Source organism: Cygnus olor, chromosome 11, assembly GCF_009769625.2.
Source record: "Cygnus olor isolate bCygOlo1 chromosome 11, bCygOlo1.pri.v2, whole genome shotgun sequence".
In the NCBI taxonomy this organism is placed as follows: domain Eukaryota; kingdom Metazoa; phylum Chordata; class Aves; order Anseriformes; family Anatidae; genus Cygnus; species Cygnus olor.
In genome coordinates this window covers 932,764-949,954 of record NC_049179.1, presented here as the reverse complement: position 1 = coordinate 949,954, position 17,191 = coordinate 932,764, and the positions used below count along the sequence as shown (strand labels likewise).

The 17,191-nt window shown below is 44.5% G+C and overlaps 1 protein-coding gene across 1 annotated transcript in view; it reads left to right on the top strand.

The window, feature by feature from the left end:
• Window positions 1-6,705: 6,705 nt before the first annotated feature.
• Window positions 6,706-17,191, top strand: part of SEMA6D (semaphorin 6D) — a 29,960-nt gene continuing 19,474 nt past the window's right edge. Inside the window, 1 exon segment of the mRNA XM_040570526.1 lies at window positions 6,706-6,848. The gene's annotated coding sequence lies outside the window, so the exon portion shown is untranslated.

Below are 17,191 nucleotides of genomic sequence, written 5' to 3'. Positions count from 1 at the left end.
CTGGCATGAGTAATGTGATACTAATCTATAGATAGATAAACTAATCTGCTGGTATTTATAACCAATAAGCAATTGCCTCACCCACTAACTGCAAGTTTGGGGATATGACAGTTACAGTAGATAGTAGTTTTACTGTAGCTCTGAGCTGTTTGGGAACCTGTATGTTTGGCTAAATTTCTAGGGGAATATTTGATTTACCTTAAAGAAAACATCAGTCTTGCCTCTGGTCATTCTTACTGATAGGGAGTAATGTATCTTCTGAGCCAGGACATAAAACACTTCAAGTCTGAGCCCTGTGAGGTAAATAAAAAGATAAAATTATAATCTGTTCCCATCCTACATTATCTGGTAATTTACACATAAATAACAGTGAAATAATAGCAGGTTTTCAGGCCTGTTTCTGTTCTGAAGGTCACTGGGTCTCCGTAGGACAAGGGGGATTCATCACACAGAATCAATTACAGGATTAGGTAATCCCCTAAAATGGGATTGAAAAGTGATTTTGTGTAACAGACATTGCTATATATAATTAAATAGATAACATTAAGCGTCTTGTCATCTTGTGATTATATACTGTGAGCATAGATTTGTTACTAATATGTCTTTTCATCTATGCCTGAAAAAGGCAGTACATTTTACTACTAGTGAGGAAAAGTGTAGGTAAACACTGCAGAAGTTGAATCTATACTGACTGAGTAGCTGTATGACAAATGAAATTTTGGAAATTAAAATTGTAGGCTGTGAGGAAGATCGCCTATTAATCTTGGAAGCATGCCATTAAATCTAATTACAGTATTTTGTTGATGTTACCTTAGATGTTTGAAATGAATTCCCCATCAAATGATAGGTGATGTAATATACCTAACTGAAAAGCTAATCACTGTACAGAAAAAGGAGTTTTCTTGCTTTCAGTGGTTGCTGTAGACATTTGGGGATGTTTGCAGCACCCACCACTCTGCACCTGGCCCCAAACGGCACCGTGGCGATGCCCCCACCTGGGCTTTTCCACTCCCAGCCCTCTGCCTTGTAATGCCCCACCCTGTCAGGGATTTTTATTTTTTCCTAAAAGTTATTCTTTTGCAAGGGCCAGGAATTAATCACATTTTACGATTGCAGGAAAGTGCCATGGCCAGAATTGTTGGCTTGAAAGAGCTTGCTTTTCGAAGTTAAGGCGGATAGAGAGCTTGCAGGCAGGAAAGACCAGTTTTACAGCAAGACTGTGCCCAGTTATGTTCACTGCTTGAATCCCTTTTATTAGCTTTCACATACAGTCATCCAGATTTCACTATAAGCACATTTCAAGTAGTAAAATACACAGGACAAGACATTACAAACATTGTGGCTATGTCTTTTCTTTGGTGAGGATTCTCGCTGCCAGCCCCATGGCCTCAGCAGGGAGGAATTTCTGGCCTTTACTGCCTCGGCTTCATCTGTGCAGGATCCCACGCGAGCCCTGCTGGGTGACCCATGCAGTGCTGCCAAAGCATAAAAAAAAATATGTTTTCCAATTATTTTATTAATTACTGGCACTTCTCCTCTGCTTCCCTAGAGGAGATGGTGGAATTGGAGAGCCAGCAGATTGAATTTCAGTCAGACTTTGGCCTAAGTAAGAACCAAGAGCAGCTATTAGATTTATCACTTAAATATTCAAGACAGAGATGGTGTTTGGTGTGCTTCTCAAGGCAAACTGATGTCTGATGATCATGGGTGGGCATGGAATAGCAGTGTGCACCCATTTCTTACACCAGCCAGAAAGATAAATGACAGGTGTGGAAGCATATACAGATGTTGACACAATGCAGAACTGGGATAAAGTTGCCAAGTTGAGGGTGCATAGCCCATCAGCGTTAGCAGAAAATCATCGCTACGCCTTCAAGATGACAGGCGTACAACCTGAGGTTTCTACACATCTCTCTAAATGAGGAGGCAGGCTAGAAAGATATAAAACAGAGAGAACAATGATATTAAAATTGAGGTTTTGACAGTCAGAAATACTTTAAAAATAACTCTCAACACAGCACTCAAAAAGATACTAAAAGAAAGTGTTAAAATTTTTCTGTCTACCTATATTTTACAAAATGCTAATCACTTAAAAGCACCTCCTAAAATTTTCTGAGAGCTGACAAGGGTGAAAAAGGGGGTTTCACATCATTTGGAAAACAGGAGAAAATTATTTTCTTTCCTTTAAACATTACAAAGAATTCTACTAATGTGCAACCTGAATTGGATACTATTTACAGAGAAAAAAGTACAATGTCTTTTCTTACACTTACCACTCTTTATACAGTACTTGACTTATAACCAATTATTTACCTGTATCAACACCGCACAGGCTTGTTATATTAGCAATTTGCTATTTTTAAACAATTGGTGTAAATCATGAGCAACAATGTTCTGAAATGTCTCACTTCTGACTTGCATTGATACTGCTGCAAGCTCAGGACTCAGAGAAGGAAAATGGCTGGCTCCGTTTTACTGCTTTGCCAGCCAAACAGTGGGATTTCCACCTATATTTCCCCAGGCAACAAGGTGTAGGGTGACTGAGTGGGAGTAGGATCTAAATGGTCTCCAGGCAGATTAAAGACCCATCTTCTTGTAGGGGATGGGGGTGAGTAAGTGGCCACAAACAGGACAATACCTACAGTAAGGGTTCATGGAGACCAAAGGCTAAAGCCAGAAACAGTGTGTAGCCATCTAACAGGTGAGCATTGTTCTCATGTAATTACACATTCAGCAAGTTAATAGTGGAATACCTTAACAAGCTATCAGCTTCAGCTGGCGTGGTTTAACCTTGTTCTGGTGATAAGCTGTGAAACATTATAGCTTGAGCTTCTTATTTTCTATATTTATGTTCTTAAAAAATCAAAAGGATTCTCCACCAATCTGTAGAGATGAAAAGCCTACTTTTTTGGATTTTTTTCTACATTTATTCACATACTATACCTGTTTGTCCTGCCCTGTGCAATGGCTCCCCAGACATTGAGAAGGCACTAAGGCACATAAAACCAGAGCTGTATGAAAATAACATTTCTAGCTTGTTAATAGAAACTAATATTATCAGGTAGACCAATATTTACCCCTGCTATGAGAGCATTACTCATTGAACAGAGCCTTAAATTGTCCAGCTAACTTTATGCACTCATAAGAAATAAATTCTATTCTCTTTTATTATCAAAATTAATTACAGTCAAGGTTAAGTTGTAACATCCGCACTTTGCAACTTCGATTTAAGGACAGTGAATATAAAAACTGCACATTTCTGCTTCACCAGAAATTAAATACCTAATCCATAGTAAGTTACCTATCAATTACTCTGTACACTGTCATGCAGATGTCTGTATACACTGTTGAAATGTGGTGCCTTTTGGAGGAAAGAAACAGGAGGAAGGAGGAAAATATTTAGCTAAAGTATAATGAGTCATGATATAACATCATCACATCCTGGCACTGCTGTGATTTGACCATTCTTCTGTAACTGCCATTTGCTGTTTTTATTGGAAATGACATAGTTTAAATGAACATGTCCTCAAAATATAAGTTTCAGATTTCATTCAGAAGTCATCGCGTTCGTGCGCTAGCGTGCTGAGTCACTGATTCAGCTCTGGCTCAGGCAGAGGGAAACCATCAATGCCATTTTCCTCAGCACTTGGGGGATGCACCATTCCAGCAAAACTTTCCCAGGCAGCAGTGCGCCAAAGGTGGTTTCCCAAACGTGCAAGCTGCCCCGCAGTGTGTGGGCTTGCGTTTTCTTACCAAATCATCATGTGGCCGAAGTAGTGATTTTAGTGAACGGTTGTGCTTCCTAAACCCAATTCAGCCTTGGTTATAAACCTAATGGAGAAATTCAAGTGGACTGAAATGTCTGGTTTAAACACACATTAGTTTCATATTATCCATATTTTAATGAAGCAAAATCTCAATTTGTTCTTCTAACAGATGGTTGTTCTTTTATCTGTATGTAAATTTTGAATATTCTGCTTACATTTTCAAATTCGTGAGCATGAGTGTTGCTTAAGTCTGTAAAACACTTAGAGGGTGAAAAATCTTTTAGACAATAGGAATAATCCATAAGATATACCTATGAGATAGGGTGAGTAAGTGCTCTCATTACCATTTCGTACACAGGGACAGTCTCATCGGAGCCGGAGCTGCTCCTCGGGCATTCCTGGCTCTTGGTCTGACACTCAGTCCATTTGATTGTGCCTCTGTACTTTTAGATTCTGCTGATGTGTTTCTTTTACAAATCAATCATTGTAAGGGTAATTAACATTTAAAAGCCAGGTTTCTTTTAATTCCATTAATATATTTGTGACAAGAAATGTGTTGGCAGAATCCAAAGGTTAAGAGTTACAATGAAGAACAAGTTTTAGCACAAATGAAAGTTAAGGCCTAAAATAGCTTGACAATACCCCATTAATCTGCACACTATTGACACAATAGTGGTCTATTGTGTCAATGAGGATTTAAGAAGCTTTGCAGCACATGTAACTGATGGTTTATCATATCAATAGGAGCCTGCATATATTGGTGTTTAAAAACCTGTGGCTGTATAATTCCCTGACTGCACACATATTGTAAATGCACATACTTTAAATCCTTACATAAAGTGGTTTCTAGCCATGCAGCAAATTTTGAAACTATAATAAAATACCATATTTAATACTTCAATGTAGATAGATCTGCACTTGACTACCCCAAAATCCTCCAAAATGCTCTACTTCAAACTGAAACCCTTTGCTACACAGCAAGGCAATCTGATGCTCAACATTATGTCATCTGCCTAATTGCAGCAGAAAGAGATTTAAACCACGTTAAGCTCTCACCCCGGTACAAGGAAGCCTTCAGTCAGCCTATGGCTGGGACGTGCAGCGGGGAGGAAAGGCCCCTTCGCGCAAGCCGAAGGAGCGGCAGGGAGCGTGCAGCCACAGCCCAAGCAGGTGCCCCAGGCTGTGCCACTTCCCATGCCCCACGACAGGGGCAGCTGAGCAGCTACGTGCCACTCACAGTTTAGATTGAGTGAAAATACAGGTGGCTCTCTAGGAGTGCAGTTTTTCTGACTGGCACCACCATTGGGGATTTAAAAATCAGAGAAGCACATACCAAATTTGTAATGCCCCGGTGCGGGCAGCTCGCACCTTGGCATACACACCTCTGATAAATGCACGCAGCAGAAAGTCTGCTCCAAGAGCTCGGCTGCGGATGGGGAGGCCCCAGAGCTGCGCTCCGACCTGGAGCCTTGTTGGGGTAGGCACATTTGTGCTCTAAGCTTTTTGCGTCCTCAGGTTGCAATTTGATTCCTGACCAATAGAACGGTCTCTATCACAGCGTTTCCATGTGCTGCGCAAATTGTGATGCTCTTCAGATTAGGGCTGCTCCTGAGAAGGAGAAAATACCATCCTTACACCTCTAACCGGGCAGCAGCTCCTGGGGCGCAACATAGCTGCGCTGTGTTTGCTGCGAGGAAGCCCATAATGATCTCGCCTTTAGCCTGTCACCACTAGGAAACATCAGAGAAAGACAGCCAAGGGCCTGAGTTGCCAAAAACGTCCTATTCCCATGGCTGAGAGATTTTGTTGGCACCATCTCTAAAGAGAATTTACTATGGGCCAAATCCTGGCGCCCTTGCTTAGATGAATCGGTTCTCAAGAGGCAACGCTCCCACTGCGAGCAGCGGACGTGCAAAATCTGGCAGGATCGGCCCCAGAACTGCCTGGGAGCATCAGGCCCTCGTCTCGCAGGACAGGAGTAACGCAGGGAGCGAGGGGATGCAGGTGATGGCCGGGCCCCGGGACGCACCCGGGTGGATGCAGAGGCAGGAACCTGGGGATAGCGTGTGAATGGCTGAGATGTTTCCTCAGAGACAACCTCCAAATTACTTTTACTCATTACTTTTACACTGTTTTCCCATCAAACAAGTGTAGATGATGGAGTTTAGTGAGTATTCCTCTTTTTTTTTTTCTTCCAAAATATTTTGTGGCACTTTAAGCCCTAAATAATTTAATGTAAATAATAATAATAATAATAATAACAACAACAATAATAATAACAACAAATGAGCGACAGCTATTTCCCGGACTTCATTTCTGGAATAAAACCCTTTGTTTCTGGAACCTCTCCGGGGATTCGGGGCAGGCACGTGAAGGTGTCATTTCAAGGACGCTTCCTCCTTGGCTGCTCCCCACCACCCGCCAAGTTCTCCTCCGCACCCCGAGCCCCGGCAGCCCGCACCCCCGCCCAGCTCGCACCCGCTGCTCCCTCGCGAAGTGGCGGCGGGGCGTTAAGGGGCCGGGACTCGGCGCGGGGGCGGCGGCCGGGAGCAGGGCCGCGCCCGGTGCTGCCCAGGGCGGGGCCGGGGCCGGGGCCGGAACTGGGCCTGGGGCCAGGGCAGAGCTGCCCCCTGCCCACCACATCACGGCCGTACGCGGCGCTCCGGCAGGGCGGTGAGGGCGGAGGTGGGACGGGAGGCAGCGGAAAGTTGGTGGGGGCAGGAGGCGGAGCGAGGCTGGGCGCGGCGAGGGGCGGATGAAAATAAACACAGGGAAGGGGAGGGAAGGGGAAAAAAAAAAAAAAGGAAAAATTAAAAAAAGAAAGGCGGCGGCGGCGGCGACGGCGGGCTGGGCGGGAAGGGGTGGGCTCTGCGGGGCGCGCCTCCCCCGCGCTGGTTCGGCAGCGAGCGGAGCGCCGGGATGGGGGCGCCCGGCGGGGGCAGCAGGCGGAGGAGCAGCCCCGCAGCAGGCAGCCCCGCCGGCGGGCGGCGGCCGCGGGCAGCGACAGGTACGCGGCGGCGCTGCCGAGCCGAGCCGGAGCCCTGTGGGAGCGGGGAAGCCGGAGCGGAGCCGAGCCGCCGGGTTGGTCCCCGGCGAAAGCGCCCCGGGGCGGGGGGGCGCAGGGGGGGACGGCGAGCGTGGTTTGGGGGCTCGGCGGCGGCGGGCGGGCGCTGGGAGGCAGAGGGAGCTGCGCGGCTGCTCCTGGCAGGTCTGGATGGAAACTCACCGGGAGCCGGGTCGGGAGCGTCCCTGCGCAGGGTGCTGCTCGCCTTCTGCCGCCCGCCGCGTTCAGGTGCGGAGCGTCGAAACTTTTGGAGCGGGGGGAGCTGCAGAAAGCGAGAGGGCAGCGATCAGGCTGCGGGTAGAAGGGGCTCGGAGTCTCCTGGGCTAGTTGTAAGCGCTGGGTGGCGATTAAATGTCACTCGGATGTTTCCAGGTGGATGATGTGCCCGTATTTTAAAGGGTTTTTATTTTTGTCTTTTGGTTTTGGATGGTTTTCATTGTGTTCTGAATTTTAAGCTGGAAAATGTAATTAAGTATGCTTTAGGTTGATATGTTGAAGATCTTGCAGTTCCGGCGGGCATCCCAGTTGTTAGCATGGATATAGCTCTGTGTTAGTCTTAAATTGGCGGGTTTCCTCTAATCTTGGAGTTGTTCCTCACTTCTGGTCAAGATTATGTCTGTGTTACAGGCATTAGCCTGTGAGTTATTTGAGCGAAATTTGGCCTTCAGCGTGTAAAGTCATTTGTATTTATATGTGTGTGTGGCTTAGAATACATTTACTGTTGAGCATAGCAGCAGCCCTGATGGTTCATAATGCTCACATATGTGGTACTTGCTGTACAGATGGTATTGTAGCTTATCCATGTATACACACGCACATTTCACACATAACGTGCTGGAATTACAGCAAACTTCCTCTAAAATACTATTCAGGGCTCTGTAAATGGATGGCATTCTTTCCCTGGTTATTTCCTTTGGGGAAAACATGCATCTTTATGGGTATACCTTTGTGTTCTAAGTTGTTAGTCTTTCTCTACTAATGTTTATGTATTCACTTAAATATTATTTGAGGGAACAGCTTCCCACTGTGCTAAAGGCTTTTACTGCTGCTGTGTTGCTCTCACATACAAATACCTTCACAGAGAATTTTCTGAGGTTCTTTTCCTTTTTCCAAGTCTAACAGGAAGCTCATTGTAAATCCTTGCAATCACTTTTGTTGGAAAAGAGAATAGACTTTTTTTCTGCTTTATTCACAGTATAAAATTCTATGTACCTCTAAAGTCTACTTAAGTTACTATTCAGTAGATTAAGCTGTACGTAATCATGTTTAACGTAGTAAGTGGCAGGCATATTCTGTTATTTTGGCAGATATTGTATAAACATTTGCTCTGGCTTAGATAAATACAAATTGCCTGTTGAGTGCTCTGATTTCTTTTTCTATATATCCATGAACTTTAACAGTTTTTATATTGACCAATGTAAAGCTCAGTTGTTTTGAAAACAGGAAGAGAAAGTTTGTAGTCAAAATTTATTACTGATCTGAATTATGTAGCTCAGTTTTCAAAAGAATAGTCAAAACGGTATAACCCAGAGGCTTTAAATTGGTTTATTTAACAGGCTTCTCTCTTTCATCTGCATCTTTAGTTACAGTAAACAGCTACTGTCCTCCCTCCTATCCTACAGTCTGTTGCTACCTGTTCTCATTTATGGTCAAGATGCAACAAAGATAACATCATCTTCTAACCATGCTTTGTGTGATGCAGGAGTGTGTGCCAGGAATACAGTGATGGCCCTGTCAAAGCTCTACAAACAAGCTGTATGGCTGCATTTCCCCCCCACCCCTCCCCAAGTCTCCTGGGCCCTGTTAGCTGGACCATCTGAATGTTCCTACCTCTTTTGTGTGGCAGAGCTGAGCCGACTGTTAGAGCAGATACTTCGGCCCTTGGAGCCGCGGTAACTTTGATGTAGACTTATGAAGTGCACACGTTTAGATAGAGTGCTTAATTACATATGCAATTAATTCTGACTAAATCGGTCTTCGATCTGATCTGTCCTGTCATGAGATATGTGAAGGTAAAGAAAGTACACCATAGAGGCTCGCTTCAAAGCGTATATTAAGCATTTGTACTAACATCTTCTGGTCTTACTACAGTCAGTCACACACAGGCTGCAGCTCTTGATTATTATGTCTGTTTGTTTCTGTTATTCTTTTTTAAAATGCTATTGCACTTAACACAGCATTCAATATCCCTTGAAGTCGTGAAGCCCAGTTAACTTGACAGAACCTGTACAAAACATTGAAATGCTTAGGTTATACTTCCTTCTGAAAAAGAGAAATTTGAAATCTGAAGTCAAATGGAAATCCTTGGAGAATATGGCCAGTTTTCATCAAGTGTCAAATGAGCGATACGACAGAGACCATTTCAGTTATGATCTTTCTTTGCAAGACAAAGCAACCAGTTACAGGAACAGCTTCTGTGCTCATATAAGCTTATGTTGAGCTTACTTGTGTGGCAGTCTCTGGTATTTTTCAGAGAATGCACTGTGTGTTTGCAGTGCTTACTGAATAAAGGATATGGTGGTTGATTACGTATTTGTGTGTTAAGCATACCTATAATTCCAGTTAAGAAAAATCAGATGTCTTTCCATTGGGTAAGGTAATAATTTGCTCCATGAGTAATTAAGAAAAGATGGAAGGCATATTATTTGCATTGGATAGTATAAGTTATTTTCAGTCTTAGCAGCTCTGTGTGTAATTAAAACAGTTCAAATGTTGCTTTCATCAAAACTGCTGTTAGAACAGATGATCTCTTCTTATGCATCAGATAAGCTACTGCAGTTACCGTTAAAATCCACCTAAGCCATTTTATTAAGTTGTTACTTGTTCTGTGAATAGCTGCCAGCCTCGAGTTCAAAAGAAAGTAGGTTCTGATTTGTTCCCATGTCACATGGAAGAGGTGTGCAGTGAAAAATCATATTATTGCTCTTCTGATGCTGTTTGCAGCTCTGTGTGTTGTCTGCCATAGCCCACTTTCCCTTGTCGTGGTTTGACAGTAATTACAGTACAGCTAATATCAGAAGTTGATTCAGTTTATTCAAACAGGACGGCTGTTGAATTGTCCCACTTCCAAAGTCAAATGTTTGTGTAACCACAGAGATCAAATCTGTAGTGCACATATATAACATATGAGTTGTGTTTATTTCCCTAACTTTTCTATTCCATTCGGCTTTTGTTAACTAACCCAGATTAGCATTTTAACAACCCCAAAGTGAACTTCTGCCATTCTCCGTGCTTGGACAGTGTGTGTAGGCCATCCATCATCCTGTCCTTGGCCACAACAGCCATAACCATTTGGAGCTACACAGAAACCATCCGACTGTGAACAGCACAGCTGGCTGCAGCAATTTTTTCTTCCACACCACTGGCAGCATTGTCTGGCTATGGTAACTAAAGTTAACATCCAGAATGTGAAGTTTGTGCCGTACCGGTGCCCAGGCCCCGCTGCAGCTCAGCAGGCACACCTGCGGACAGGCTGCAAGATGGCTGCTGGGAGCGAGGCAACCGCTGGACTCTTTCCTTGCAGGGCTCCAGTTTGGAGGCAGCAACCTGTTGTGTGGAGTGGGATTACGTTAACTCAGTGCTTGCTCGCTGAATCCTGCACTCGCTCCTTCGGTTTGCAGATCGGGGGTGTGCTTTGAAAGCTGCCAGCTAAAGAAACAGAACTTGCTGCCTTAACTGAGCCACGCAAACAGCCAGAGAGCACAGAAAGAAATGGAGAATTTGGGCTGTTTCACACATTCTTGGAGAAGCCTTTTTAGTTCCACAACGGAAACCATGTGATTTCACAGGATCTGTGCCCAGACTGTAATACTCACTACAGATGCATTCCTCGGTTTGTTTTGCAGATCTGTGAACGCAATAGTAAAGAAGTTGGTGTGCAATTTGTTTTAATTGTGACCTGTGTTCTGAATGGCATGTAACCTGCAGGTGAGTGTCCTTGTGGCTATGTGCTAATTGCACCTGTGGAAATTTTTGCATAATTTAAGTAAACTGGCCTGGCATGACTGGCTGTTGTGTATGAGCCACAGCCTTCTTGCTAGAAGAGGAGCCTTGCTTCAAGAGCAAAGGAGGTCAGGAGGTGTTGCCAGGCAGGGAGAGGCTGGGGTGGAAGTGGAGGAGCAAAGACATGGTGGTGGAGGAGGAGGAGGAGCAAAGAGCTCAAGCAAGCAAGTGACATTTGTTCTGTCCAGAATGGTTACAAACCTTGTAAATGAAATCAGTCCCTGGACAGCTTTGATTTATATTCTCACACAGCAGATTGGCCTTGGTCTGCCTGACCTTGGTAACATTACAGAGGTCGTATTTGCACACAGATACTCTTCTTGCAGAAGGGTTTGTTGTTGCTGTTATTTTTGTTAACAGTTGCATCCAAGAGCCAAATTGCAGCCTGTGTTTCTAATTCAATAGGCACTGGAACACGGCACACACAGAATTTTTATTTACAGGATGGATCCTGTTCCCCACAATGGATAGTTTAAGAGATGAGACGGCAGATGGGTACAGACAGGCAGGGGCCATGAGAAGCAGGAGAGCCCTGTTGGCCTGCATAATCAGCAGCCGTGTTCACGCACAAGCCTCCTAAACTTAGCTGAGCCGCGTGTGTTGGGGAGAGGGGCAGACATGCTTGTAGGCATCAGAGGCAAAGGGAGCTTTGAAGAGGGTTTGGGCTGCAAATGAGGAGTTAATTGGCAGGCGCGTGCTGGGGAGCTCTTCAAGTGTCAGGGGGAAGCAAGCAGAGGTGCTGGTCTGGAAGGGTAATGAGCAGCAGGGACCAGCATCACAGGCCGGCTGCCATCGGTGGTGGGAACAAAACCTCCGAGGAGATGAGAGGTGATCAGCTGGTCACTGTGCTCAGCTATTACTGGAATAATAGGCTTTTCTTAACATGAGCCACATAGTTCATCTCTCTTATGCCAAATGGTCACAACAGCTGGGCCTCTGCTTTCCTGAGCAGCAGTGAGGAACCAGCTCACGCCTCCCTTAGGTAGGACCTTCCCCCCAGTTTTACTGTGGCATGAAACCAAAGGTACTTCCCGTAACTGCCGCTGCTGCGCTTCCCGGGCATGTTTACAGGCATTGGTGGTGGACAGGGACTGCAGCAGCTACTCACAGGTCCGGCAGAAAGTGTTGCAGCTATTTCTGTGTACATCTGTCGTGGCAGATGTGCTTTGGGGTCAAAAGAAAATTCTCATGCTGGTATTTCAAGACCCTGTTTACATATCCCTCTGCTCAGGCACTCCTGCCCCGTGGTGTGTGAACACTTAAGTGTCCTATCAGGCTGCGTAACCTCCCTGTTTTGGGAGGTTACAGAGAAAAATCATATGCATATTTAACTTACAGAAGCCTGAGTGTATACTTATGGTTGCAGTATTAAAATTTTAGATGGTGTTTGAATGTTGTCCAGCGTTAGTGAGAAGGCTGTATCTCTGCCTATTAGTGGGATGGTGGTTTTACAACAAACAGCCATAAATGCTCTGTGAGTGCCCTGAGCCAAGAAGCACCCAGGTGTTAAGTATCAGAGTACTTAGTACCTGGTGGGTCAAGGAGGCTGGGTTCTGCAGCAGCAACTCGAAGCAACCAAGCAGTAAGGCAGGAGAGGGCCCTTTTGCTTTCAAACAGTTGGCTAGGATCCAGCACTGGCACCCCCTGCAAATACAACTATTTTGTGTATTGCCACCTGGAGACGAGTGGTGAAGAGAGGGCTAAGGATAACAGAGGAAAAGCAGTGGTGTGAAAGCTGTCAACAGTGTGCGAACAATGTCCCCAGGTGTCTCATGAAAGGAGTAATAAGGGGAAAAAATCATCTCGCAGAGTTGAATGGTTTCTTTCAATTTGCAAAGTTCTGCTCTCCTTGACAGTTTCTTAAACCCAGCACGTGTTTATCAAAGATTAACACTGAGAAGCCAGTAATTTGTTTTTGCTCAATAAATCATACTTTCTTCATAAAGTAAATGCTATGTGGATATTTTTAGCAATGTATAGGTTCTTTTTCTTAATGATAACCTCAAACAAAGATAATCAAATCCCATGTTTTGGGGATTAATCTGACTCCCTGCAAGGGTATGCATAGAATTTTTTTTCTGTCCTTTGTACTACTATGCAGGTTTTACTGTGAGAGTGGATTATGGCTTTTCCTCCCCCTAAAGCATCAGATTTTCATCCTTGCCAAAGGCATAACAAGCACTGCTCGTGATTGAACAGTGGTCTTACATGGCAAACTATGCCAGCGCAAACCTAAATGTATTTGGTGCAGCTGTAGAGAAAAATAGACCTGCTGACTGTATTGTGTGTGGTTCAAGTAAACTTAGTCATTCTTACACTGGTCCTGTATTACTAGTGATAACACAAGGATTTAGGGAAACATTGCAGTTGTATTGGGTGTCTGGGGGGCAATGTGGAAGGGAGAAGGGGGCAGGTTGCACTGCAGAGCTCTGAAATCCCAAGTCTCATTCCCTGTTCTGCCACAGATTTCCTTATGACCTTCATTCAGGCACTGTGGACCATATGTTACTGATTTAAACTTCTAAAGCTCTGATCCGTGGCTTCTCTGTGGCTTGCAAGCCAAAACATTGGTGGTAGTGTTACGTACGTGCTTCCCTGCCATAGGGGGGTGCATGTGACCATGAGGTGATACAGGCAAGTAAAAGGCAGAGGGACAGGAGGGCTGGTGCCCAGCACGGCTGTGTCCTGTTCCAAGTGACTGCTGTCTCCACGACTGCCGAGCGTGGGCTCCACAGGTTGCATTTGGCCCATGGGAAGCAGGTGGTTCTTTGGGAATTCCCTGAAGTGGTGTGATGCAGCACAGGGATGTATCCCAGCTTGGGACCCAAAGCAGGATAGCCATGGCTGCATGTTGCACCAGTCCTGCCTCCAACCCCCAGCTGGCTCATGAAGTGCCAGGGAGCAGCAGCAGCAGGATAATTTACCTAGCTGCTTTTATATCTGTTTAATAACTTCTGCTGAATGTAAGGCAAGGAGTCAAGCTGGCTCAAACCCTGCACTAATGCATCTGATTTTAAAACACACAAAAACAAAAAATCTCACCGCAACCCCTGTTGCGATAACCCAGGTGCTCTCAGGAGACCCTCAGCACGGGCACCTCTCTTGAAGAGCCACCTCTGCTGCCCCAGCTGTCCCCCAGGGGCTCACAGCAGCAGCACCACTGTTGCCCCTCTCCCCCATGACTGTGAATATATCCATACATACACTTACAAATACTCACAGGCTACAAAAGCAGCAAATATAATAATGTGATCCAACTGTACAGTGCTAGGATAGAAAGAAGTGTTTTTCTGCCATTATGTGAAAATTTAGTGTGACTGGAACAGAGTCTGCATTTGATTAGGCAATTTAAGAAATGTAAGAGACTTCATACTGTAGGGCAGTGCTGCAAAACAATTGCTCGGAACATGTTCTAAAATTGGTTTGCCTTCACCAGATTTCCATGTGTTTCTGCATGACGTCTCAAATGAAAATATGAACAGTCACGTGGCAAGGGACTACATTTTGATATTATGGTAAATAAAAGCAACAGTTTAAGCAATTATTCTAAATTCCGAGTAGTCTTTGAAAGGGGAAAAAAGAAGTTCTCCCATTATTTACTTTCTATCTTGGGAAAGACATTTCATAACACATCCTTTGACTGTTGTAGTTAATCTTTAATGCTTAACAAGATAATAGTAATCGTTAACTTTGAGCTCGGGCTTCCTCCAGTTTTTCATGCCTGCATTTGTACATGTAATTGATTGTGGCCAGGAAAGTGGCAAAGCACATGCTTTGCATATACAAATAGGTAACTGGGTGGCCAGCTACCAGATTTTTCCATGCAGAAAAAGCAAGGCCAGTTAAAAACACGTTGTTCACCAGTCTCTAGAGGCAGTATTCCTGTGGGTGAGGCTGGCTGACTGTTCCAGTTCTGAGAATGGCATGCTGATAATACCAGCGCAGTGCTTAAGATGCTCTGATGTGTTTCTTGCCAGCTGATAGCCTCCCTCTCCCCTCACATTTTCCGGCAGCCATTTACTTTCTCTTTGAAGTGAGAGCAGTGCCACTAAGCAGCCCTTTTCCCCAGCCGCAGCTCAAGCCAGCGACCCCCGTGGCCCAGCAAGGCACAGCCCTGCTGCAGGGATGTTCTGCGTGGGGAAGAGGAGATGCTTTCTGGAGTGAGGTTGATGGCAACGTTGTCTGGGGCACAGCCTGTTGGACTGCAGATGTGACCTTTCCACAGTGCAAAACCCTTTCTTCTTCAGCTATACTGCTTGTTGCAGCATATTCTTTTCCCAAAATGTCCCATTTCAGAACATCTCATCCCCATTATCCTGACCTCCCGGTCTCCAACCAGGCCTAAATTGGCAGTGCCTGTTTTGGGGACCAGGGCTGGAGCGCTGCTCGAGGTGAAGGCTGCTTTGTGCACTTCTGGAGGACCGCAGGGCTCACAACACGGAGACCCGCGGTGCCACCAGCCGTTCACAGTGTTTCTGGCATCAGCTGGACTTGTCCAAGTTGTGCCCAAGACCTTTGTTAGGCCCTCACCTGCAAATACTGGTTCATACCTGTCCTAGAGCTCCTTATCAGATGATGCCTAATCATGCTGAAATGAGTGACAGTCTTGCTATGTAAATCGTGTACTGTAGGCTTGCAGGTAGACAAGGTTCTTACTTCATTCAGGGCTCTCACCCACATTTGTAGCCAACTCTTATAGGGAGGAATAGGTAATACTGTGGTCTAGCTTCAGGGTTTTGCCTGGGGCTGAGGGGGGCAGCTGGGTTGTTTCTAAACCTACATCCAAGACTGTATGTACTACTGTGAGTAATTAGATCTTTGCCACCCCAGTTTAAGACTTCTCTCTAGTTTTCAGGATAAAAAGATTTCAGACTAAATACTACTGAAAATTGCCAGACACCTCTGACACAGCTGTGAGCTGGAGACACCCAGCAGATCACCCCGATGAGCTGCAGCCGCCTGCTCCAGCAGGGTGGCATTGCTCGAGCTGCCTGGGGATTGGGGCAGGGACAGGGGCGCATGCTACCAGTGCCACCCGCGGCCAGGAATTAACAGAGGGAGGATCAGTGCTGAGAGAACAGCACAAGCTCCAAACATCCCTGTACAGACTTCCTCTGCACCAGTCCTTGGACACTTCTGTGAATAAATTTAGCATTTGCTAGGGCAGTCTCACTTCGGCGCAAGCAGTTTGAATTAATGAAACACAGACCTGCTAAAATGGTGAATCCAGAGCACTGCATAAGTTGAAGTACCTTGCACTTTATCACCTACAACTTAACCCTGGCAGACTTTCAAGGGGAGCGTATATTTCAGGAGTTTCGTACAACAGAGAGCAGATTTTTTCATAGATGTGAGCTGAACTCAGTTGTTTTTGGCTGGAGGGCTTTTATATTGCCCTGGTAAAGGAAGGTAGTTAACGTTCACTCTCAAAAATTAACTTGAAATAAACATAATTGAAGCAATCACTTACGGTTTGCTCAGCGTTTTATTTCCTTTCCTGCTGAAACTACCTCGTGTTCAAGTAAATTTTTGATCACGAGAGAATTTAGCCCTCAAAGTGCATCTAATCAACCACTAAGCATTTGCATCATTAAAAGTCACCCTATCCATTTTGCAAGTGTTCTGTCAGCTTGTTCCAGAGAAGAGGGGTGCGCTTCCTGTAACATTAAAAGCCTGCAAACAACTGAAGTGTAACTAGCAATACCATAAGCCAATTAAGATGAAAGCTGTGATACTCAGTGGTAGGGTTTCATCACTTAATACTAAACCATCTTTTTTCACTTAGACATAGATCAAGAGGTGTTAATGCAGAATCCTTAAAAAAAAGTCAAGTATTATCTTAAAATAACACTTGTTATTTGCACTTTTGCGTTGAATTAATATCATAGCTCCCAACATCCTAAATTTTTTCTTCAGAGCTGTAGATTTTAAAATTGTTGTTATAAAAATATGGATGGCTACATACTGCAAGTTAAAAGTTGAGTGTACTTTTATAGGACAGAAACATTTTTTCTTATATATTTATTTATAGATAACAATGCCACAAGTTTTTAAAGGGACCACAGTAATACATTAAGTATGCTTCTTCTATTATAACCACAAATATTTTCTTGTGTTATTTGATAATTAGCTGAAGCAGTCTGTCACCAAACTCCACAACATGGATTTACCACATCATAGACAATCTGTGATTTAAATGTACATTAAATCTCTGTGCCAAGCACTGCCTTCAGGACCTTTACTGAAGTCATTGTTCATTAAAAGGAACACATTTACAAGAGAATACATCTGAAAAACAAAATAAGTCACAATTGCATCATTAGAAAACCTATGCATAGATATGATCCAATATAGGAAT